At 39.7% G+C, this 25,011-nt stretch overlaps 1 protein-coding gene across 13 annotated transcripts in view; it reads left to right on the plus strand.

Moving 5' to 3' along the window:
* The window catches only part of PTPRF (protein tyrosine phosphatase receptor type F), a 581,399-nt gene that overhangs the window by 153,914 nt on the left and 402,474 nt on the right, over positions 1-25,011 (plus strand). The window lies entirely within an intron of this gene.

The following is a 25,011-nucleotide window of genomic DNA, read 5'->3' on the forward strand; positions in this document are numbered from 1 at the left end:
AATAATAATAATAATAGGATTGAAAAGGGATAATCTTCCTCTTGCCTTGGATTGATGAATATGGGTGAGCTATGCTGCATTAACTGAATGAATGGCATGTCATCCAACTCCCAACTTTGTAAATGATGGGTGAAAAGCTTTAGCTAATGCCTTTTAAATAATTAATTGGTGTGTACAGGCACATCTTAAAGCCATTTTCATTTTATATGTTACGATAGAGCTTTGATTAATTACTCTACCTTGCTAAGTTGTAATAGAATAGTCTGTGAAGAAACATTATACTTTTCATTGACCAGCTAATAATGGATCAGTTCTGAGGGAGTTGGCTATAGTTCAGCTTTATTTATTGAGTATAGTGGCATGTACATTAATGTTCAAGTAATAGAGGCTGCTGCACGTTTTGATGGACTGCTGTCCCCTGCTCTTGTTACATTATGTATATTTTAGAATCATACAAGTAGCTGCTTGTGTGGATATTACATTCATAACTCTACTGGAAAACAAGTGGTCTCTCAAGGGTACCCTGAAATGTCAATTTTCTTGTTACCACATATTAACATTAATATATATCATACAGCACATGCATACACATCTACAAAATTGTTGCCAATGAATAGTCCAAAGTTTGCATCTTGAGACTTAGTAGGTACTCATGTTTGGAAGGCATTTCTTGTTCTTCCTGAAGGCCACTGAATTGTTGAACTTTGACAGCATGGATGAGCTTATGGTTAGTGAGGTATGTAAAGCTCTTTCTGTGTTTATCAATTATTATTTACTGAAGAAAACTTTATGAACATAATGTCAGATCGGAACAAAATATACGAAGAGTTCATGCTCCACCCCTAAATATGACTGTATGATCATTTGATGACTAGATATTTTAAAGAACTAATAGGAATGTTGTAATTCAGTATTAGTATTTTATAGATTGTTTTTCTGTACTTGTATTGTATTATTTTAATGATATAATCCCGCTTTGATCCTTGGGAGAGGCAGGAAATATAAATAATAATAATAATAATAATAATAATAATAATAATAATAATAATAATAATAATTATTATTATTATGTCACTGGATGAATCTGTCCACTATTTGTTATCAGATTCTGTCCATAGTGAATTTTAATACTGTACAAATTAAACTAAGCCAAACAGTTTACATAGCGAGAAGGATAAGGATAAACTAGGAATCATTTAACAAAGCTACAGTTTATTCAGAAAACTACATGAATTTGGACAGGAAAAGAAACATAAGATAGTATTCCAACTGTCATACTTCATCCTGAACTCAGAAGGTGCAGCACATGGAATTACACAAAATGTATAGATCTGAGTAGATTATAAAGAACGAAGTTCTCTCTCTGACTGTCAGAGACTGTATCAGTGAGTTCCCATAGGATACTCTGAGTAAATGAGATAAATCTGACAATTTGAGTCACATAGACACCACCATTGTGAAAGAAGAAAATAGTCCCTTGTATGGCAGGAGTGATATCCAGAATCGTTTAGAAGTTCCCAGTGTAACAAAGGATTCATTAGTATGTGGATTAAACAGTGACGGATGCCTAGAATCAGAAATGTGAATTGACCACTTAAGAGTCTTAACAAAACAATTAGCTGATGTCGCCATGAAGTTGACTTGGGGATTACAGAGAAGCTCATGGTTAGTTCAAATGGGAAGCCATAGAATCAGAGATAATTGATTCAGTGTACATTCAGAATTGAAAGACAACAGAAAACTAAGGCAGTTCAGTATTTAAACCCCATGTTGGATTATATTCAAAATGGCTACAAATGGCCACCTTTTTCTTAGTGATATCCAAGCTAAATATTGCAGCACACTGAATGAAGCAGCAGGAATCTTAAGTGATGCAGACTGTATAGATCATGAATTATCACAGCCAGTTGCACTGGCTTCTGATTTATAAATGGTTTAGGACCATGGTATTTAAGCCTCCCTTTTCCTGTAGGATCATGAGCAGCCACTGAAATCTTTGGAGAGCATTGTGCCCCATCTTCTGTCACTGCCAGGAGTCTGATAAGCGAGTATTTCTCATTTGTGACACCCAGGTTCTGAAACAATCTGCCATGAGGAATTTGTTTGGTCTCTCATTAATGGCATTTTGGTACAGAGTAAAACGATATATTGTGTAGGGCTTTAGGAATGTAATCTGATTTCCCTGTAGATACAGTTGCTGCTCTCTATGATTACTTTATGTTGATGTCTCTTTCCTGTCTTTTTTTTTCTTTTCTATCCTGTTGTTAAGCTGCCTTGAGGGTTTTTCTGAATAGGAAATGCCCATAATTAATTAAGACATTAAACAAAATATACATATTCTAACACCATATTAGTCAAATCTTTGTGACCCCAAGAATCAGAATGCAATTTAATCTATGTTTTCCTTTACACCTTCCTCTTGAGTATCACCATTTAAACTTAAGTCAGGGGTACTAGATTCAGAGGTTAGCAGAGCTCTAAGGCTGACTCAGAGTCTGGGTACCTAGTGGCTCCAAAGAACCCAGCAGTGAAATGGAGCAAGAAGAAAGCACCACTCCATTCTTAGAGCCATTCAGAAGGGACAGAGGGGCAGAAAGGGGTGGCAAGACGCTGCCCCTTTCTACCCCAAATGGACACCGCAGCAACCAAATGGTTCGGCCTCCAGGACGCTTAAAAAGAATCTGCTCCCGGCAGGTTCTTTTTAGGCCACGTGCCATGATGATGTCCATACAGTGCAGCACTACACTGCGCCACATGGACTTCATCATCACGTGCCCTGTCTGTACGGGGGCATGCCAAGATGGCACCTGGGGTGCGCGGTAGAGTTGCTGAGTGTGTAAATGCTCACTCCCCGTGTACCCCTACTTTGGGCCCAGGCCGGCGCAAAGCACCCATCTGTTGAGACCCTAAATTTCTTGCGTACTGGCTCGCTTCTTTTCCATAAAAATTATTTCTAGATAGAGAGACAGAGCTAGTGCTTGTGTGCTGCCTTTTATTTCCAGGAAAACCACCATTGGTTTGAAGGAAGAGCACCTGTGCAGCCCACCTCCAAGGCCTGTTTTTGAAGCTTGAGAAAGAACAGGGATTTATTTCAACTCACCCTCTTCATATCTGGGCAAAGAAAGGGGATCTTCATTAGAAGAGAGGCTTTTATGTAGCCTGAATACACACCACCTCATATGCATACACTTTGAAATTAACTATTTTTGCTGGAGCTATATATCAGTATTGTGAGGAGTTACACATCAGTTATGCTAGGCAACTCTTCTGTTGAATGGCAGCATAGTTCAAGTGAACCAAGACATCAGATATTAACAACAAAAGGTGAATGTGCATCCATTCACAATGTATACAGTATACTGTACACGCTTCCACCTTTGTAGCCTTGAACTGAGTGTGAATCTTTCACAATGGACAAATATGTCCTGTTCCCATGGTAAAACTTATACATGCATAAGACATCGACAGGATTCCAGCCTCTGTATCGTTATGTTACATGGAAGCATGGATCAAATATCGAAACAGGCAGTATAGGATAAGGATATTATTTGTACAGTATTTGTTTTTAAAGATCTTACAGTATTATTTTTACATACATATGATCAAACCCAGGTTAGTTAACCCACCCACCCATTTTTGTAAAGCAAAAGGTTTGTGCTTTTGTTGTGTATAATTATTATAGAATCCATTTAATGAGGCCTTAAGTACCCTGAAGGCATCAAATCCCACCTGATCATGGAAGCTAATCTGATTACTGCCTGGGTAGAGAACCACCAAGAAATACCAGGAACTGTGAGCTATATTTCAGAGGAAGGAAATGCCAAAGCACCTCCGAGTAATCCTTACCTAAGAAAATCCTGATATTTATGGGTTTACCATAAGTCCACAGATGACTTGAAGATGACATGCATACACACACACTGAATTATTCATAATTGTTTATCGGAATGTAGAACCAATGTATTTGCCATAAGTATAGATTTCAGAAAACTAACTACAAGAGATTTGAAATATAAAAATGGGAGGGGTTTTCCCATGTTCCTCAAATGAATCCCCCCCTTGTCTTTTGTGAATGGCAAGAGCCTCTCTGGTAAAGTTCAGACCTGTGTTGCCTGCAAAAAGATCTTTTATCTCCAAGATAGCTAAAGTGCTTTTGTATCCCACACTGCTTGGGATATGAGCTCATAGAGTTGACTAAAATGCATGCTTTCACCTGAAAATATCAAGAGATATCATGTGAATTTTAAATCAGCAAGTTGTAAATGGAGAGGCATTCCAATCCTGTAGGTCATCTGAGGAAAACTGCAGTATATTTTGTACAATATTACTATACCTGTGTCCTGTATCTGTCCACCACAGAGTTATTCGGATATGGAGTGCAGTAATGGTATGCAGTACCTATTTCATCTATTAAGAGTTCCTGGGGGTTGGGGAAGCAATAAAGTAATGCAGTAAAAAATGTCCCAATTGTCCCCGCTATAAAATGCTGTTGGACCTTCTGGCAGAATGTCATGAGCAATGAAGGGGCTGCCCAGCTGTCAGCAGTCATTTAGTAATGAAATAGCACAGATTCATTCAGTAATTCTCTTCCTTTTCTTGCTCAGTGCTCTGATGCTGCACCCACTGAAGAGAAGATTCCGTGAAATCAATTTGTTGAGCTACCTGTTTCACGCTGGGTAGAATTAGTTGCAGGGAGAATTCTCAGTTTCCTTCAGCATTAGGTGAATTGTGAGACCAATTAGTTGTCTTAAACGTCCGAGGAGATCTCCTTTTTTAGTGTTGTTTTTTTTTCAAGCCTGGCTGATAGGACATGCAGACATTACTGACTTCCAAGCAATGTATTACTGGCTCAGTTAATGTTAGCCTCTCAAAATCTCATCCAGCCCAGTTTTCTGTAGGCTGCTATTTATAGTTGTATTTTGAAAAGCCTTGTTTCTAATGATGTTTAGCAAAAAGTGTTCTTAGTACTTATGTGTTAACTTTGCTCTCATTGAAGATGGTCTGACAGTAATAACCGTGCTCAAGACTTAATCTGACTATGGTACATACAAATGCTCAACCGATTTTGGTACAAATGAGTTATGATGGCTGCACTCATGTGTCACTGTTTTTTTTTTTAATATAAAGATTTTAGGCTGTGTTTTATTCTTGCAGTCTAGTAGCTTAGCATTAAATGGTTCAAAAGATTTTCTCCTGTACATCAAGATTCTCAAAGCTGCATGAGTAAACCCAGGCCTTTAATAAACAAAAGCCTAAAAGAGCTGGTTTGCTGTCCTCTCTGTAGTTTCCTAAAGCTTTCATCTGTCCAGAAGAAAATGACAAACAGCATAAAATAAAAGAAAAAGTTATTGATGGCAGAACATGTTCATTAACTTTTTATTTTAAAACACTTGCAGTTTCTAATGTGTTCTTTATAAATTGGTGATTCGTGCCATAAATTTTCATAGTCCCTAGAGGTAGGAATCCTGTAGTGTTAGTGTTAACTAGAAATGACAGGAGGTAATAGTTTAATAAATATTTCAGTGCTGTGTGTTTTGACCCTTCTTGCCCATGAAAACTAGGTTCTTAAAAATGGAAGTGGCACACAATTAAAAAGTTTGATACTTCGTTGGCCTTTTCCCTTTTTGAAAAGCCAGTCATTATTGTGTTGTTGTTGTGTGCTTTCAGGTCATTTTAGACTTATGGCAACCCTATGACAGGGCTTTCTTGGCAAGATTTGTTCAGAGGGGTTTTGCCACTGCAATCCTCTGAGTTGCCCAAGTGGGTTTCCATAGCTGTTCAGGGATATGAAACCTGGTCCTAGTTTGTTAATAAATAAACAAACCTGGTCTCCTAGTGTCCTAGTCCACATTCAAACCACTATACCGTGCTGGCATGGTGCAATATTTTATATTAGTTATTAAATTGATGTTTTGAACCTTGCAGTTTGGTAACTGTCAGTACACAGAGGAATGCAGTATAGTTGATCTCCCCTCCCCCAATAAATCTCTTCAGTAGTTTTGTTGTTATTCCAAAACAAAAAGTTGTTATTTCAGTAGCGAGTGCCTGCGCTAATCATGGGATTTCAGGCCATAATATCTCTCTACGCAATGAATTCTGGTTCAGGCAGTTATTGGCTACTCAGGTTTTTTGTGGGTAGCTTGATAAAGTTAGAAATATAAATAGTTAAAGAATCACTCCTATGAGAGGATTGTAGCTTAATTGTGCCAGGAAGATTGTCAGCATTGATTCACGTTGTAGAAGATACAGTGCTCCCTCGGGTTACGAAAATAATTTGTTCCGCGGCCGCTTTCGTAACCCGAAAAGCCTTCGTAAGCCAAAATGCCATAGGCGCTAATGGGGAAAAGCCGCGATTTCGTGGGAAATAGCGCCGAAAAGCACCAAAAGTTTTTTCGTAACCCGAAAAAACATTCGTAACCCGGAACAATTATTTCCTATGGGATTTTTTCGTATCCCGGAAATTTCGTAACCTGGGTATTTCGTATCCCGAGGTACCACTGTATATTCTAGAAGATGCTAGAGCAGTTTGCTGGCACAAGGTGATCAGTTTTAAAATTGTCACTTTACCTAAATGCCCTGATATCACAAAGTGAGAGTGGTAGCATGCGACGAAAGAGCAAGCACACGAACCTGTAAAACTTCATGATGGCCAAAGTGTGGTTTGGTTCTTGTTCCTAAGCTTGAAACACTGTGCCAACATTTTCAGTTAGCTGGTTATACAAGTGGCCCTCAGTTTTGGCAGGGGTTTGGATCTGCCCCCACCCCCATAAATACCAAATTGTGGGACCTCAAATCCCATTATCATCTTTGGATGCCAATGTGCATGTGGCTGTGTTGGCATGGCTGCATGCACTTGCCCCTGTTGACAATAATGGGGTGGGTCCACCCCCACTAAGATGCTCCAATCCACAGATGGCTAGCCGCTGATATCAAGGGCTGACTGTAGTAACAGTTTTGATGAAAGTTTGTCTGTTAGTAGAAAGAATACAATAACATGTTCTTATAAGAGAAGAATTTACAAAACCCCTTACTACAGTCTGATATAAATCATCATGTATACAAGTAGCCATCCAAATGCTCCCAAGTGCCAGTGCATATGCAGCGAAAAGCCACCACACTCACACAAGAAGACAAGAGGCTTAGGGAAGAGATAGACAGACAGACAAACAGACAGATAGTGATTGGAGCCTGAGCATGGAGTATGCTCACTGGGCCTTCAATCCTGACTAGCCATGTGTATGTGTGTGTGAACAGAATGGACCATTTTGAAAGAAGCCATGAAAAACTGGCTACAAGTCTGAACAGGGGTCACATTTGATTGTACTGAGCTCATTTTTCCTGAGTTCCTCTGATGACCAATATGGTATAATCCATATACAGTAACGGATATCAGCAAGGTTGTGTGTGTGTCCGAAACCAAAGATTTGCAAAAAAAGTTTCCTTTTTACGCTGAACAAGCCCATAAATACTGTACTTAAAAAGCCTAGAAGAAATAATTGAAACAGTATATACAGCGCGCCTACGTCATACGCGGGCGCGCCTTACGCGGCTTGAGCATACGCGCTCAAGCCACAGGGCGCGCACAGGGTGGAAGGGGCGGCGCGTCCCATTCAATTGAATGGGCGCGTGCACCCTGCGCGCCGCCACGCCGCCATGCACGAGCCCCATTGTTTACAATGGGGCTTGAGCATAGGTGGAATTCGCTTTACGCGGAGGGATCCGGAACGGATCCCTGCGTAAGGCGAGGACGCACTGTAATATGTTAAACATGTATATAAAAATAGTGATCCAGTGTGTTAGTACCATGGAATAATACAAATGGAAATTCTATGTATAACATCAGTAGCAAGTTAAAGATTAACCCTATAAATGAATACAACAACTTCAAATGAATTGAACAATATCAGTTATATGCCCTGTGCTAATAATAAATAATAGCAGACAACTACAAGAATGAAGGGCTAAACAGGATGCCAGCTACTTATAGCATACATGCTAGAAATGTTAGTAAACTCTAGAAATGTTAGTAAACCCCTAGTTAAATCTGTTAAAACATGTGATATATTCAGATGTGCAAAAATACAATCTATGAAGGCTACTAAGAATTTCAGATGTTCAGACCAAGAGCTTATGTGGATAGCAGTTCAACAGTGTTAACAGTCACAGAGATGGAGGCCTTAAACTAAGGATGGGAAACTGTGGAAGTCTAAGGGTCAGCATTATCTCCCAGGAAACCATGGAGGCTGACACCTTTTCCTGCAAAATCATCATCTGCTTCCAAACAGGTTTTGCCCCTAAATAACTCTAGTGGAAATGAGGGCATTTTCATCATGTTTGGAGCTTCAAAAAAGACCCCCACTGCATCTAAATTGGCCCAGGCCCCCCACACGTAGTGGTGGAAATTCATAAGATGCTCCGAAGTTGACATTTTGGAACATTTCAAGGCAAAACGTGTTTGTTTTTTTAAAGTGCAAAAATTGTTTTTAGGCAGGGGCCCCCCAAACTTCCCTAGAGTATACTTGATGAAGTTCTGGAGCAAACATTTTTGCTTTAAAAACCCCTCTTTTTCCCTCGGTGGGCCTCTAGAAAACACAAAAATGCATGCGGTTCACAGGCTGCACTACTCATAGTATTTGCTCATAGTATGTAAAAATAGACACGATGAACTCCTCTATCAACCCATGACAGCCTGAAGAAATACATAGTAAACTGAGATTTGTATGAATAAGGTCTATGAATGCTGACAAAAGTTCCAAATGGTGTTGGTTGGAAAAATTTATGAAAGATGATGATCACATCCAGGAACTTGATCATTTTGATAGTGGTCTTCTATGAACTGAATTTCAATGAAGGTCTACTAAGGAACCAGAAATGGGGGATCTGTCCTGTGTTTTTGTCCAGCTGGATGACTGTAGCTGAGCTAGGTCCTGCTTAAGTCACTCTCCCTCTGCCATGCCCTGACCTGTCTCTGCTACAAGCCCGTTATTTTTGTTCTTAATCAGTGGTCCCCCAACCTTTCTGGGTTACCACTCCCTTTCCTCTTGGGTGACAACCCTAGTGTCCCCCTGGCATATTTTTTTTATATTAGGTTTACTTTTCAACTGCAAATTCAAAACAGACAATCTCAGTCGTTGCTTCATTTTCACCAAGTCATCTTGAGATCGGCAGTCAAGCAGCTGGCTAAGCAATAATTAAGAAGCTTCTTGTTGTGGCAGCCTTGCAGCAAAATCTGGCACAAGCGAGAGTCTTTTTTGTCACTGTTTGATTGGTTGCTCACTCGCTGCTCCCTTTGCACCCTGTCATCCTGGGAGCAGCAATTGAGCAGCTTCCTAAGCAGCAACCAAGAAGCCTCAAACCCATGCCAGCCTTGCAGCAAAGGCCAATGTGGACAAGAGGCCTCTCGGTTGCTGCTCCTGGATGTCCAGGTACAATGGAGAAGGTTCCCTCCAGAGAGGAGAGACTCCCAATCCTTTCATCAAGGTAGAGAAAGGCACAGGTGGCGCATATGTAGGAGATTTACAGAGGCCACATGCTCTGGACTGAAGATTTGTGTTGACCAGGAAAGGGAGAGATTTTAAGTACAGGAGCCACTCCAAGACAAAGGACTCTTTCCAATAATCAAGCATAGATACCCCTTCCCCAGAGACTTACTTTATGTATGTATGTATTTATTTATTTATTTAATACCCCATTCTTTACAAATGCTCTTAGAGCAGAAGACATGCCTTCTATACACAGCTTTAGGTATCCCCTCTCCCACATAAAAAAGTGGTTTCTTCTGCTATGACTTTTCTTGGCTTGTCTGATAAAAGAAAGCAGGAGCAGCTGTACAACTCTAACCTGTTAGCCAAGTCCCAACAAAGCTGAAGCAGGCCCCAGATTTGAAAGCTCCCATTTGCCTCCACTTCTCGCTCGCCACCATGTGCTCTAACTCTGTGCTCTAGTCTGTCCCAAAATGGTGACACTCTGAGTCACAAAACCAATGCCTTGTGTGCAAGCCTTATGAGAGTTTCCCAATTGCCACTGGTAGCAAAAGACACTGGTAAAGGAGTGAGGTCATATGGGCAGGCAAAGAGTGGGAGACACCACCACACAAAACGATCAGCGAAACTGTGTGGTGTTTGTTTTGTTTTGTTTTGTTTTGTTTTTTTGAGGACCATGAAAAAAAGTTCCGTGCAATCCTCATCCCCACCATGGCCTAAAGACTGCTGGTTCCCTTTGTCTTTCTTGCACATCAATACTTTGACTGAAGGCCCCCCCCTGCTGCCCTCTTTAACCCTCACTGCCCCCCTGAACCTTCCACTGACCCCCAGGGGGGTAATACTGCCCACTTTGGGAATCCCTGTTCTAAATTATGTGTCATTCTAAATAAGTAGCTTCTATGCATCTGAGTGTACTTAACCATTTCTCTCTTGTCTGTGCTCAATTTTATTTAGTAAGGGGATTTTCACACTAGACAGTGATAGCACTTTGATTCTACTTTAACTGCTATCACTGCAGAATCCCAGTGTTAGTAGTTTGGTGAGGCACTAGAGCCCTCTGTCAAAAAATCTGAAATATATCACTCCCTAAACTGAGAATCCCAGGATTCCATAGGATGGAACCATTTCAATTGAAGTGAATCATAGTGCTTTATATACTGTTTATACAATGTGAAGGTACACTGCATTTTGCTATGTGTGGGGCTTCAGGAAAAAATCAGACTAGAATTGGAGTGCCAGTGCCTCATGGGAACAGATCTGGCACTCTTACAGATGAGCACATGCATGTGTGTATTTGTATGTATATACAGAGGCTATTTTGGAGCACGCAAGGACAAAGCTGAATGGAATGTTATATATGTTATCATTTGAAGACAGTTAGAGGGGTGTTGAGAACATACTTGTAATGACAGCCCTGATATTTCCACATCCCTAGAAATTTGATACACTGTGAGATATGGTTCTAGTGGCAGTAAGTACCTCCATGTTCCTGTTTAACATAAACTTAAAGATGGGGGAAATCTTGAGGGTGACAAGCTTGATAATTTGTTTGCTGTAGGGAAAAATGTATTTGTACACTGCTGAATATTTACACATTTCTTCTTTATTTTGAAAACAGGGTAATGTTTTAAAATTTCACACCATTAAATTTATTTTGTTGGGTCCCCACCACCACCACCACCACCACTCCATTAAACTTTTGCCTTCAGGAATGTAAGCTTTGGCAAGCAAAAGAATTAATATTACTTTCCTTCTAAGTGCTGTAAAATGTGTGTGCGACTGTTGAATCAGATCATAATGACTTGAAGTGTACATTTCAGCACATTAATGCCTGAATGGATTGAAAAATCAACTAGCAGTAACTTTATTCCTTCAGCAAATCCAGTAGCGTTTTTACTGAAAACCTATTCAAGAGGCTGCACAGTCTATATTCCCATTACATATCTACAAGGTCACTTAAAAATTGTAGTCTGGAAAGAGTGAGTAACATTGGTAGCAGAGCCATGACCGTATTGGAGATAAGAGATAGAAGGCAGCCCTTTTCAAAGGTCCTTCTATTTATTGTCAAAATGAAAACCCTTAATTATCAAAATCTGATTCCTTTTGTGAGGTACATAACTCATTGAGGTGGATTTTTTTTCCAATCCAGGTTTATCTTGAACCAGTCTATTATTGGAAGACAGTTCCCTTGGTGATCAAGATGTATAAAAATTATAAGGTATAATAGAGATATAAGGAAAATACACTTGTAATTTGCAATAGTGGAGCTCTTGAGTAGGTGTTTTTTATGGTGGATTGTGTGTTTGTGTGTTTAAAGGCCATGGTCAGGTCTGGTGTTCTACAGGTGGTTTATTTCTTTTCTTAACACAAAGGGTTAGAAGTTAAACTTTTTAAACAGTACATCTTGTTTCAGTTGCATAAACATACACTATTATAAAAATAGGGGGTGACCAGGTTAAAATATCCAACTCTTAGGGAAGATCTGGAATGAGCACATGTCTTTCTTTTTTTTTAAAATCTGCCATTGCCCATACAGTGGTACCTCGGGATACGAAATACCCAGGTTACGAAATTTTCGGGATACGAAAAAATCCCATAGGGAATTATTGTTTCGGGTTACGAATGTTTTTTCGGGTTACGAAAAAACTTTTGGTGCTTTTTTCGGCTTTTTCGCACGGAATCGCGGCTTTTCCCCATTAGCGCCTATGGCAATTCGGCTTACGAAGGCTTTTCGGGTTACGAAAGCGGCCGCGTTACGAATTAATTTCGTAACCCAAGGCACCACTGTATTAGTAGGCTAGCAAGGAGTTAGGCAGGCTGATCCGCATTATACTTAGAAGTAAAGAGGGACAGCCAGCTATGTTCCTAATGGTTATCCCTATTTCATCCTTTCTATAAATTGCTCAATAAAGTATGATTTGGATGTGGAGGTTAGCTTAACTCTTGAAGGTGTAAATACAGCAAAATACAGCTGACAGGCCAGTTTGTATATTTAATGAAACCATTGTTGTCAGTGACGGGGTACAGACTGCCAGAAAGAGGTGGCCAAGAGCCGCCTCTCTTTTCCACGTAGCCCCGCTGCAGCAGTCAAATTGTGCGGCACGGATACGCGAAAAGCAAAGGAGCGCTGAAAAGCGGCTCCTTTTAACTCTGCTGCAAACTGCCTGCAGCAGTGCGAGCACGTCGCTGCTGCACGCACCCATCTGGCCAGTGCGCAGCAGTGACGTCATTGCTACGTGCGCTGTATATACGGCACCACGTGGCATTGACGTCCTGGTGACATCCTAGGGTTGCGGGGCATCTGGAAACGGCGCCCCGAGGCAACCCTAGCACATGGCCAGGACTTGCTAAAGGGCCCGTCTGTCCAGGGCCATTGTTATCAAATCAGCTTTTACTTATGGCAACCCTATGAGACCTCCAAGTCACCTTGCCATTAACAGCTCTGCTCAGGTCTCATCAGGTTAATGAAATACCCAAAAACAATACAGGAGAAGGGAAGGTAAGTGGTGAATGTGCATGATAGAAAAAGAAAACAAATATTGAAAGTAGCTAGAGTCCTACATTGGGTAAGCCAGTGAGCAGTTAGACTTACCTTATAGGTGTTAAGGAGCCCCGGTGGTGCAGTGGTTAAATGCTTGTACTTAACCACAAGGTTGTGCGTTCAGTCCCTGAAGGCTCCAAGATCGACTCAGTCTTCCATAAAATGAGTGCCCAGCATGTTGGGGGCAGTTGGCTTACAGATTGTAAACCGCTTAGAGAGTGCTGAGTTTACTATTAAGTGGTATAGAAATGTAAATGCTATTGCAAAATGCTGTTGCTATTGTCATACATTAATTGAGGTGATTGTAAAGGGATAATTTTCAAGAAAGGCATTTTAATAGATTTTCTGTTGTTGGACTCAAGGTGACTTTGGTTGACAACAATCACTTCCCAGCCAAGTCATGGATAGGAAAAAAAAAATGCCCAGGGAACAGACAAATCACTTCCAGTATTCATGAAGAAAAGAAGTAGGCAAGGGAAAGCCTAATTCTTTCCTGTCAGGTGGCTCTGGGTACATTGGGCCCTTGGTATCCACTGGAGTTTGGTTCCAGGATGCCCTATGGATACCAAAATCAGTGGATGCTTAAGTCCCATTAAATACAGTGGCATAGTAAAATAGTGTCCCTTATATAAAATGGCAAGATCAAGGTTTGCTTTTTGGAATTTATATATTTTTTAATATTTTCGAACTGTAGATGGTTGAATTAATGAGTAAAGAATCCATGGATATGGAGGGATGACTGTTTATAATGGAAATGACTGGGGACATTGCACCAAATGGAGGCTGATCTTCCAGCTACTGTAGGGAAAGCTAAAATAAAAGCTTTATCTGTTTCAGGTCTGGTATGCCAGAAATGTTTCTATTGAAACATGTGCCTTCCCCCATAATTACAGCAGTGTTAAAGTTTCATTGCCCATTATATGGCTTTTGTGGTCCCAGTATCAAGGTTCCATGTAGTCCTCCAGCTTCTTGCTAGGAGTGAATGACTCATGCTTGTGAAAGAAGCCTTCTTTCTGGTAAAGAAAGCTGAAGGCAGAGTGATGTTTCTTCTGACCTAGAAAAACTCATTTTACTGCTGCCTTCTGCAAATCTAGATGGGAAGCAGAATCCTTTCTCCTTTCATAGAGAGTTTATTTCTCCCACTTCTCCCTGGGCCTTTGTGGGAAAGAAATGCCTCACCACTACCACCCATACACTTAAACCACCAAAATACACAGATTTCTCTTTTCTGCAAAAATTGGTGGCAGTACTTTTTTGCTCCTACTGCCTCTCAAAAAAGCCAGAGGAGAAAGGAGGGAGACTAACCTAGACAGGAGGGTTGGTTCCTCTTCCTTCAATGGGACTTCAGTGTCTGCTGCAAAAAGCCAATGCAAAACCAAGCAACCCTCCCTTTTCCAAGTTCTGTGTTCATGTTACATGTTCAAGGAAAAGAGAGATCAGTAATGGCATGGCTGTTAAATCCAAGTCAAAATGTATGGACTCAGGTTGCAGCATTTCACAAGTAGTAGCTGGGGACACTTCCACTTGTCCTGGGGAGTGGGGTTTCAAATGTTAGACTACCATTCCCTTCATTCATAGTCAACCAGCAAATGTTGTATTGGTTAAGGATGATGGGAAATGCATCTGGAGGAGTCCTTCACTGAGTGGTCATATGGGGGCAAACACTGCAATATATGTGCTCATGTAAAAATGTGCAGGAGGAAATAAAAAACTACAACAGGTATCAACCGCAGAGTGTTTGAGGAGTAGGATGTATTCTGATTGCTTGGTTGATCGGTCTAATACTGTCCATTACATAACTCATCTCCTTTTCAAAATTTACAGTCCATTTCATTCAGCCAGACATAGAACAGGCAGCTAAAAATAGTTATAGGAATTATTGGTTGTATTATCTTTTTTGAATAGATTTCTTGTCCAATTAGACTAAAACAAGAAAGAGTGAAACTCAACAAAATATTCTTTGAAAATATCATTCAGACTGTTCCTCTAGACAGCAAGTGATCATACAGGACAGAAAACTATGCAAAAAAATTTTTGCTCATTGATGGTAGCACAACCTTCTTTGAGAAATAAGCTTTCTGTAGTCTCTTGTTTGGCCCAAGCACCATGTTCTTGTTGTTGGTAATTTTGTGCTTTGCCAATTCTTTTGGTCTGACAATCTGCTAAATTAAAAAAAAATATGATTAGATCTGTGAGCCACAATCTTTCTTTCTTATTTGGAATTGTTTTCAGTCATATTTCATGTACAGTTATCACATTGTTCAGGGAAGCATGCAGTGTTTCATCTAGTGCAGTGTCCCTTCTAGTGTTTTTGGCACCAGCTTTAATTGCTGTGGGAAAAGGGCTTGAATCAGTCCTTTCCATGACTAGTAAGCTTGACCCATGTCCATCTTGACTGATAACTTCTAGTAGAGATAGATAGATTGAGTGTGCCCATGGAGTGGCAGAGGAACTCCCAGGACACAGAGCCATGCCAGAGTTGTTATCATCACCTTTGAGGCAAAGTGCTTGAGTGTATGGTGGTTGGGTAGTTTCAGCAGACAGATTACCTAGACCGGTTTCACTTGGGCTTTAGGATAGGATTTGGTATCTAAAAAACTTCAATTCCCCTCCCTTCAGGTGAAGAACTGTAGATGTATAGTTTTTGATTTAAATGGTTTTAAAGGAATTTATTTGTTTTGTAATCCTAGGAATTTAGGTCAGCAGTCTTAGTGCGTAATAGAAGTTAGTATGTCAGCCTAACCATTTTTCAATGGTTATCCTGCACTATTTTTTTTTTTCCTACTGTGTTTCTTTGATTCAGAAACTTTTGATTTTCTGTCTATGCTGGCAGGAAAACACATTATTTATTTACATAGGTTTTGAGCTTTTAACTGGCTGTTGCAGAGGGGTTATTTTTTCATTAGGGGTGCTTCTGTACTGTAATTGTCAGCGTTATGTTTTGATTTCTCACAATAATTTTAAATTATTGCTGTTTTTTATAGGATAGTTTTAATTACATAATTTTGTAAACTTTTTATTGCAATGATTGTTTAAAGCTGTATTTAGTTTTAACCATTGTTGTGAGCTGCCTTAGGTCCCATATTGCAAGAAACACAGGTTATTTAGTATACAGTGGGCCCTTGCTTTATGCGGGGGATCCGTTCCGTGCCCCCCCCCTGTAAAGCAAAAAACACGTAAGCTTGAGCCTCATGCTCACTGTGCGGCCGCGCGCTTCCCATGGCTGCACACACCATTCGCGAACCCCATGGGATATAATGGGGCTTGTGCTCACTGCATGGCAATGCGCGCGCACGGGGCACTCGCCTGTTTCCCAGGCGGCTTCAGCGTATGCTGAAAGCTGCCTATAAGGAGCCCGCATATGGCACAGACTCACTGTATTAGTAACTAAATAAAATGCCTTTTATTTATCAAGTTTTACACAGGTTCATTTACCTTCAAATCAAACAATGGTTCACTCTACCCATAGTTTAGGATGTAATGTTAAAGTCCTAAACAAGAATTTACTGAGTATAAGTATACAGACATTTTCTTTCATATGCAGTATGTTCAGTATTCCTGTCACCAATTTAGTAGCCTCCAGTGCTGAAAAAGGTATAATAGATTTGTATTGTAAAGCTATTACAATAGTTTTGTTCATTAAATATGATTCGACATTATATTTGAATTGACCCACACACAGGGTATGTGGAGCATCATTATTAGCTATAAGTACTTCATTTCTTTCAAAAGATATAAAAGACTGAATCGTTCCTTTTGGACACACTGACAAACTGAAGCAGAGAATTAGTTCTTTCACATGAAGCCTCTGGCTTAGAATATGCTGCACTCCTTGTCTAGTACTAGTTGCAGTTGTCTTCATCACTACAACATTGAGTACATCCAGATCAGGCTGAAAAAATGTTGTGTAGTAGAGTGAGAGGAAAAATGGGAATTAAATCAAATAAAACAGTAATAAAAGACTTCACTCCTTGCTTACACATGAGTTGATCATAAATCATGTCAGGATTAAGGTGAGAGAGGTGGCACTTTAAAGGATTGTTCCATGACAAAGCTGCTTCTCTGTAGAAGTGTGGTTTTGTACCAATCAGTCAGTTATCCATGATGAGAATTGCACTGCTAGATGTATTCCTCTAAATATTGCATACATTTCAGTTAAAGGAGTAGGATAATGTAGCACACAGTTTCCTTATCTTTCAGTTTAAAGGATGAGAATTGTGCAGTGCTGATGATGAGAGTGTTCAGAGAGACAACAGGATGCATAATTCTTGCCAGACATCATAGTTGGTTTAACAAAACTGTCTTGAAGTCTTGTGCTTATGGAAAAGTCTTGCCTGCTGGACAGTAACAACAATACAAAGACCATCTCTTCAGGAATGCATAGAGTCTCTGAAGGGGACCTCAACATCGCAGATACTTCCTCTTTCTCACATTACTTTCACAAAGCTCTTTGTGCTGCCTTTGATGACTCTCAGAAATATGGTAATTTCAGTGGCATACTGCGGTGGTGGTGGTTGATGTCATATGGTGGGGAGGTAGGCTGGGTCCTTAGAGGTCCATTTGGGCTCTGGTGGGCTGCAGCCACACCAAAAACCAAATGGAAGGGACTCTGTGGCTTCTGGGCAAGCAAGAAAAAGATATGACACCCTTTCTCACTTCCCCAGCAGCCATGCTGCATGTACCCTCCCACTGGGTGACAACCCCCTTTGGGGTGTCACCCTCTGGTCTGCACTCCCTACTGACGCCACTCAGAATTACTGTCTTTTTATGTCAAGGAGAGTAGATAGAGATGGAGGTGGGGTGAGACTTCTGAGAGACTAGTTTGTTTCCTGATGTCTCATCAAGAGAGTTCTGATTGTTCAATGTACATTCCAGTGTTTCTGGTCTCTGTTAACATTGTATCATGCTTGTAGTTGTCTTCTTGTCTTGGCATATTGGTTTTCCATTTATTATAGCTTTTGGACTTGCAGCATCTTCATACTTTCTCTACCTAATTTCTTGGAGTACTTCCTGAGATTTTGTAATTTTTATACATTGTATTGTAGCTTTTTCATTTGTCATTTCATCCATTTTAAAACAAGCGGAAGGCAAAAGGCAATACTACTTCATAGGTGTGAGATGTCTACTAACATGGGTTGTCTAATAACAACAGTGTTGAATAGATACAGTATTTAATAGTACTCATATTATAATATACTTAAAAGAAAAGTATGGGATTGAGATGATGAACCTTGGCTCACAATATATTGAGGCACTGAAAGGAATGCTGTAATCAAGAATACTATATTTGATAAACAGAGCAATATATAAAATCACTACTGTAGCAGATAATTCTCGTAGTATTGTTCTCATCTATTTACACTCCACTGAACAACTTTCAGTTTCTTCTTTCCAGTATTCCCAAACTGAGTCATTGAGTGTTCCTATTGTAGTGCCTCCTCACCAAGTAGTGTGTGCACACTGTCATAAGTACCCTCATATTTTTTTTCCTTTTCATTTCCAATCCACAGGCTGATTGATGTTCACAGCACAGGGAAGAGGCTATTGAATAGTATATACCTCTAATATCTTTATTCAGGGTTCACATGGCCTAACTTCATATAATGGTCACAGATTAAATACTAGTAATTTAGTATAAATAGGTCAAAAACACAATGCAGAAATAATCCAGTTTGAGACCGCTTTAACTATCTTGCCTCCATGCTAGGGAATTCTGGGAACTGTAGCTTTATGAGGCATTTAGCCTTCTCTGTCAAAGAGATCTGGTGGCACAACAAACTACCATTCCCAGAATTCCCAAACATGGAGCCATGACAGTTCAACTGGTGTCAAACTGGATTATTTCTGCAGTGTAGATGCAGCCCTAGTCAGCATATTTCTGAAGATTCTGAGATGGTGCTGTTTGCCTATCTTGGTGGCATATAAGAAATGAATGTGTAGATATTCATTTCTCACTGCAGCACCAGATTTCTCACATAGTGATGAATTGTATTGCCAGACATTCCTAATTGAGTGTTGGTTCTTTTTCCTGTCTTGCCTCAGCTGTGTTGACTCTTGCCCTGAAAAACTAAGCAAGACCCATTTTCTTGCTCAAAAAGAGTAAACATTCATCTTGGTTTTTCTATTTCAAAATAAATGTTCTTGATTTCCATCGCAGAAATTAACACAATTGCACAGAGGTGGCCGTTTGCTATAGAATTTCTGATATAAGTTCCTATTTCATGTCTCTTGATTGCTTTGTCAGAGGCTGGAAGCAGGTCTTTTCCACTAGTTGTCCTCATTTTGTTTGCAAATTGGGACAAGTTAATAGAAGTGTTCTTTCTTTTTGTGAAAGTGCTTTGTGCCTCCTATTTTCTATTCAGTTTCTCATTTAGCTATTCAGTCTGCTACTCAAGTGTAGTGACCCATTTATTAGATTTGAGAAGATACTTCACTCTTCCTATTAGAAATACTCACGAGGTTTAGTTGCTGTTCTGCAATAAGATTTCCCTGTTCTGCTTGAATTTCCAATCTTTCTGCACAGCTTTCTCACGTATTTCTTCTTTCACTTTCATGGGATGGGTAGGTGAGATTTTTAATGCCTTTTGAGAGTGTGGAGAAACCACTTAATACTTAAAATAATTTGTCATTAGCCAAGAGATGTATGTTTGTTTTACCTTGTAGTTTGATAGTTGCTAAAACCTCTCAGTTAGCAGGAATAATATTCTTAGCTGATTAATTTAGGATTTTTAGCTGTAGTCTGTTGGATTTTTCCAGGATTTTGCATTTCCTGCAGTCCTGAAAGAGCTGGAAACAGACTGGACCTTGTTTGACTCTCAGATGTTTCTGGAAGATTTCATTCTCTAAAGCAAGCAATAAATATCCAAACTGAAATATAAAAATACAGCTTCTTTATGTTAACTGTGTTGTAGACATATTTATTCTATATAATAAATGGGGAAATGAATTACTTCATATCTTCTCCTGTGGACATTTCAACGCTCCTTTTGCTGCTCACCATACAAATAGTATTTTAAGCTTAAGTACTTATTAAAAACTTTCAACATGCAGGGTATCAATTAGCTTATAGATCAAGAATGAGATGTTGCCCCAAAGAATTAGATGATATAGGGGTTTAAATAGAAAGATAAGTTGGCCTATGGAGTAATACGCTATTTTAGATAACAGATAGATCAACTTTGTATCTAATCATGCATGATGCACACACAGTTGATAGCATTTAAGTTGGATTTTTTCCATTTCTTTATTAAATTTTGATTTCTTTGTCCAGCACTGAGCACAATACAAATAAAAGCATGCCATATTTACCCAGAGAGATGGGGAGAATGTAGGGGATTCATGTGCCACAGTTGGACACAACTATAACGATGAATAAAAAGATTGTCAATGAAGCAAGAGAGACTATTCAAATATTGTATTTATGTTATAGTAGATTTACTGGTAAACATGTCAAGAGTTTTTAGACCTATACCACAACTTTGAATGAATATTTATATCCACAGGGTTTCTGATACATAGGAAATAAAAGAGGAGTGAAGAGCTCATCTTCTTTCACATTGAGTTCACATGGCTTTAGTAGGGGTAGAATTCAGAGGCATAGCTATTTTAGTTTGGAATATCGAAGAAAGAAGTTGTAGCACAGGCTTTCATAGACTTGAATGCACCAGTTCACTTCTTACATATGAGGAAGTAGACCAAGTCCATGAAAGCTTATATTATAACTTTTTTCACTCAATCTCAAAGGTGCTACAAGATCCCTTTCCAAGAACAGCTTTAGTAGTTTCTTCAGTGGGACTACTGAAGTCCTTTCAGATCCATGGATGCAATCTATTGTTTTCTTCACCCATCTTTGGGTGTGCACAGTTCACCAGGTTGTTATAATGAGAGCAAAGCTTATGTTCATACCTTTCATATGAATGAAAAGCTCTTTTGGCTTTTCCTACCATCTATATGCCGATGACACCCAGCTGTATCTTTCTGCCCCTGACCTTTCTCCAAGGCTTGAACAGCAAGTCTCATCTTGCCTTACAGCTGTCTCACAGTGGATGCGCCATCGGCGTTTGAAGCTCAACATGTCCAAGACGGAGCTTCTTGTCTTTCCTCCTAAGCCCAACCTTCAACACTCCTTTTCTGTCTCTGTGGACAACATTTCCATTCAACCAGTCCAGCAAGCCCGCAGTCTTGGCTTTATCTTTGACTCTTCTCTGTCGTGTATCCCTCAGATCCAGACCACAGCCAAGGCTTGTAGATTCTTTTTGTACAATATTGCCAAAATCCGACCATATCTCTCCGCCTCTACTGCCAAGATCCTGGTCCATGCCCTAGTGATCTCACGACTTGATTACTGTAATGTCCTCCTGGCTGGGCTTCCTTTTTCTCACCTCCGTCCTTTAATCTCTGTCCAGCATTCAGCTGCACGCATTATCACTTCCACCCACCGCTCTGACCACATCTCTCCTGTCTTGGCATCCCTTCACTGGCTCCCCCTCCCTTTCCGCATTCAGTATAAGCTCCTGCTGTTGACATTCAAAGCCCTCCATGGACTGGCCCCTCCTTACTTATCCGACCTTCTTTCTCCTCACCTTCCCACCAGGGCCCTCCGTTCTGGTAGTCAAGGTCTGCTGTCCCAGCCCAGGATTTCCTCTGCCCCATCTCGGATTCGCCCCTTTTCACTTGCTGCCCCTCACTCCTGGAACCTTCTTCCTCCACAAGCAAGAGCCATCACTTCTTTAACCAGCTTCAAAACGGAGTTGAAAACCATCCTATTCAGTGAAGCCTTCCCAGGCATCGTATAATTGTCGCTTACTATCTGATGTTCTGTTGTTGGCTGTTTATCGATCCATTTCCTGTATTGCTATGTACTGTATATGCATTATCCTACTTGTGAGTATGTATTTTCCCTGGATAATGATTAACCTTCCATTATGAAGCCAAGCCCTCCCTCCAGTCCATCTGCCTTGGTCCAGGCCTCGGAGGTTGAGAGGAACTGCTGGACCTCTTACCCTTTCCCTTCACCACCCCCTTCTCCTTCTGTGTCATGTCTTTTTAGATTGTAAGCCTGAGGGCAGGGAACCGTCTAACTAAAAAGATTGCATGTACAGCGCTGTGTAAATTTACAGCGCTTCATAAATAAAGGTTAATAATAATAATAATGTTAGTGTGAATGTTAGTTGATGTTAAGTGATGAACCGTTATTTTAGTGAATTAATAGTAATGTTATTGTTTTAACGATTGTATTTTATATGTAATTGTTTTATAGCTATAATCCCGCCTCGATCCGCAGGGAGAGGTGGGAAATATAAATAAAATTGTTGTTGTTGTTGTTATATTCCCATCCAGCCTGCTGTTTCTGCACAGTCAGGATACTAGAGCCAGTATGATATAGATAGTAGTGGTCTGAGTGCTGGACTAGGACTCAAGGAGTCCAGGATTCAAATCCCCACTCAGCCATGGTACCCACTAGGTGATCTTGGGCAAGTCACGTTTTTTCAGCCTTAGAGCAAGGCAAGGATAAACTTCCTCTGAAGAAATCTTGCCAAGAAAATCCTGTGATAGATTTGCCTTAGAGTCGCCATAAGTCAGAAATGATTTGAAGACTATGAGTTGAATGACCACATAATAGTAATGAGGGAGAAGACTGGAGAACAGTGTGCTGTACATCCCTCTTTATAGATGTGTTGCACACATGGTGGAGTATTAATTGTATTATAGTTTAGTGATAGTACTTCTACATTTGCTCTGTGTTCTTTAAAGCTTGAATGCACTGCTGATAACTGGTGTGCAGCGGGGAACAGCTGCTGGCATCCTTTTGGATGTTCCAGTGTTAGCATGGCAGTTAAAGTGGTTCCAGACAGCTTTATGTGTGTAGTGCAGACGCAGCCTTGGTTTTAAAAGAATCAAATATTCTATGTGAACCACCTTTTGTAACTATCAACAACAACATCAGAGGAAAAAAGGGAGTCTTCCTTTTAGACTGAAGAAGACACCTGGATCAACATGAAAAAGGGTGCTATCTAATGGAATTTACTTCTCTTAAGCAAGATGGGAGATAATTGATGCTGACATTGCTGAGTTTTACATGTACCTCCAGCTTTTCAAATGTCTTCTAAACTGAAAGACATATATGTTACCAAATTTTCATAGAATTATTTTTAGAAATACTGAAGATAAGATATTAGTTTCTTTGTATGTAGTACTGTATATGCTCATGTAGAAGTCTAGAAATTTTAGTCAAAAAATTGACCCCAAAAACCTAGGTTGACTTATCCATGGGTCAATGTAAGTACTATACTTTAACTCTTATTAAAAATGGAACCATCCCTTAGTGAAAGTCAAGAGTGCAATCTGTCCTGATAGCACTGACCTCCCTCTATTCTGTCTTCCATCCAGCCTTTAGTGTGAGCCAAAACAGTTATGCCTGCCATAATTTTGTATGTTCTTTGGCATTCTTTTCCTATGCTTCATCATTTAGATTCTTTGTTGCATGTCCCTAAATTTTACCCTCAATTTATCCAAGGGTCATATCAAATCCATAACTTTGTTCCCCAAACCTGCCCTCAACTTATACATGAGGTCGACTTATAGTTGAATATAAATTATTATTATTATTATTATTATTATTATTATTATTATTATCCTTTATTTTAAAGCACTGTAAATGTACCCAGCGCTGTACATACAATCTTTTTAATTAGACGGTTCCCTGCCCTCAGGCTTACAATCTAAAAAGACATGACATAAAAGGAGAAGGGAAAGGTGGTGGGACTAGTAGGCTAATACATATAAAGTACCGTATTTTCTGGCGTATAAGACGACTGGGAGTATAAGATGACTCCCAATGTTTCCAGTTAAAATATAGAGTTTGGGATATACTCACCGTATAAGACTACCGCTCTTCCAACGCACACCAAATAAAAATTAAAAAGACATAAGATTTGATTTCAATATGATAATTTTAATTCAAATGCTTATGACATGTAGGTACCTAGGAGGAAAACTTGTTGTATACAAAGCCTGCTTGGACTGGATTGTATACAAAGCCCACAGATTCTCCACTCTGGCTCGGAAGTTTCAGTACCCACCCTATAAGACGAAACCCAGCGTATAAGACAACCTCTGACTTTTGAGAAGATTTTCCTGGGTTAAAAATAGTCTTATATGCCAGAAAATACAGTACATAGCAGTACAGGAAATGGTTCAATAAAACAGGCACCAAAAGAACATCAAATAGCAAGCGACAATTATGCAATGCCTGGGAACGCTTCTCTGAACAGGATGGTCTTCAACTCTGTTTTGAAGCTGGTTAAAGAAGTGATGGCTCTTGCTCGTGGGGGAAGAAGGTTCCTGAACTAAATATTTGGTTATATGGAACATTTGGTTATAAGGATTTTTTTTCCTTTAAACTGTAGTTCTGTAAAATAAACAATACAGGGATCTAGCAGATGTGTAGGATGTGCATGTTGGTGTGGCTTCACTTGTAGCTCCACCAACTGATTAGACAAAAAGTAAATTTTAATCTGCCATTAAAGCTTTTGTCTTTTGATCTCCAAATTAAACTGATTAAATATTACAGGAAGGACAATAAGTGATATTTGAAAGAGCAGGACCATAAAATGTCATTCTGTTCATCAGCTGTATTTGACAGACTTTATAGCATCTTGAGCCTGAAAGTGATAAATCTTTTATAGACCTAGGTTCATATATGAATTTATTTCCCTGATGGTATTATGGAATAACAAGGAGGTTCATTCTTCCTAATGTGGATTTGATATTTCCCATGCACTGGGTACTTTTATTGTGAGGATGAACATACTTGACTATTAGGTTGTCATCTCTATAGTATCTGATTATTGTTGTTTAGAGTAAAATGCTGCTTGAAGTTATTTTCACAGTGTGAATATATATGAAAGAAAGAGCTGTTACCTGGGGCCAAAGTAGATGAGATAATCTGTGTTATCTATGTTTGGACTCTCTTGCACTGTTAAAAAA

This window comes from Sceloporus undulatus, chromosome 4 (genome assembly GCF_019175285.1).
Source record: "Sceloporus undulatus isolate JIND9_A2432 ecotype Alabama chromosome 4, SceUnd_v1.1, whole genome shotgun sequence".
NCBI lineage: Eukaryota > Metazoa > Chordata > Lepidosauria > Squamata > Phrynosomatidae > Sceloporus > Sceloporus undulatus.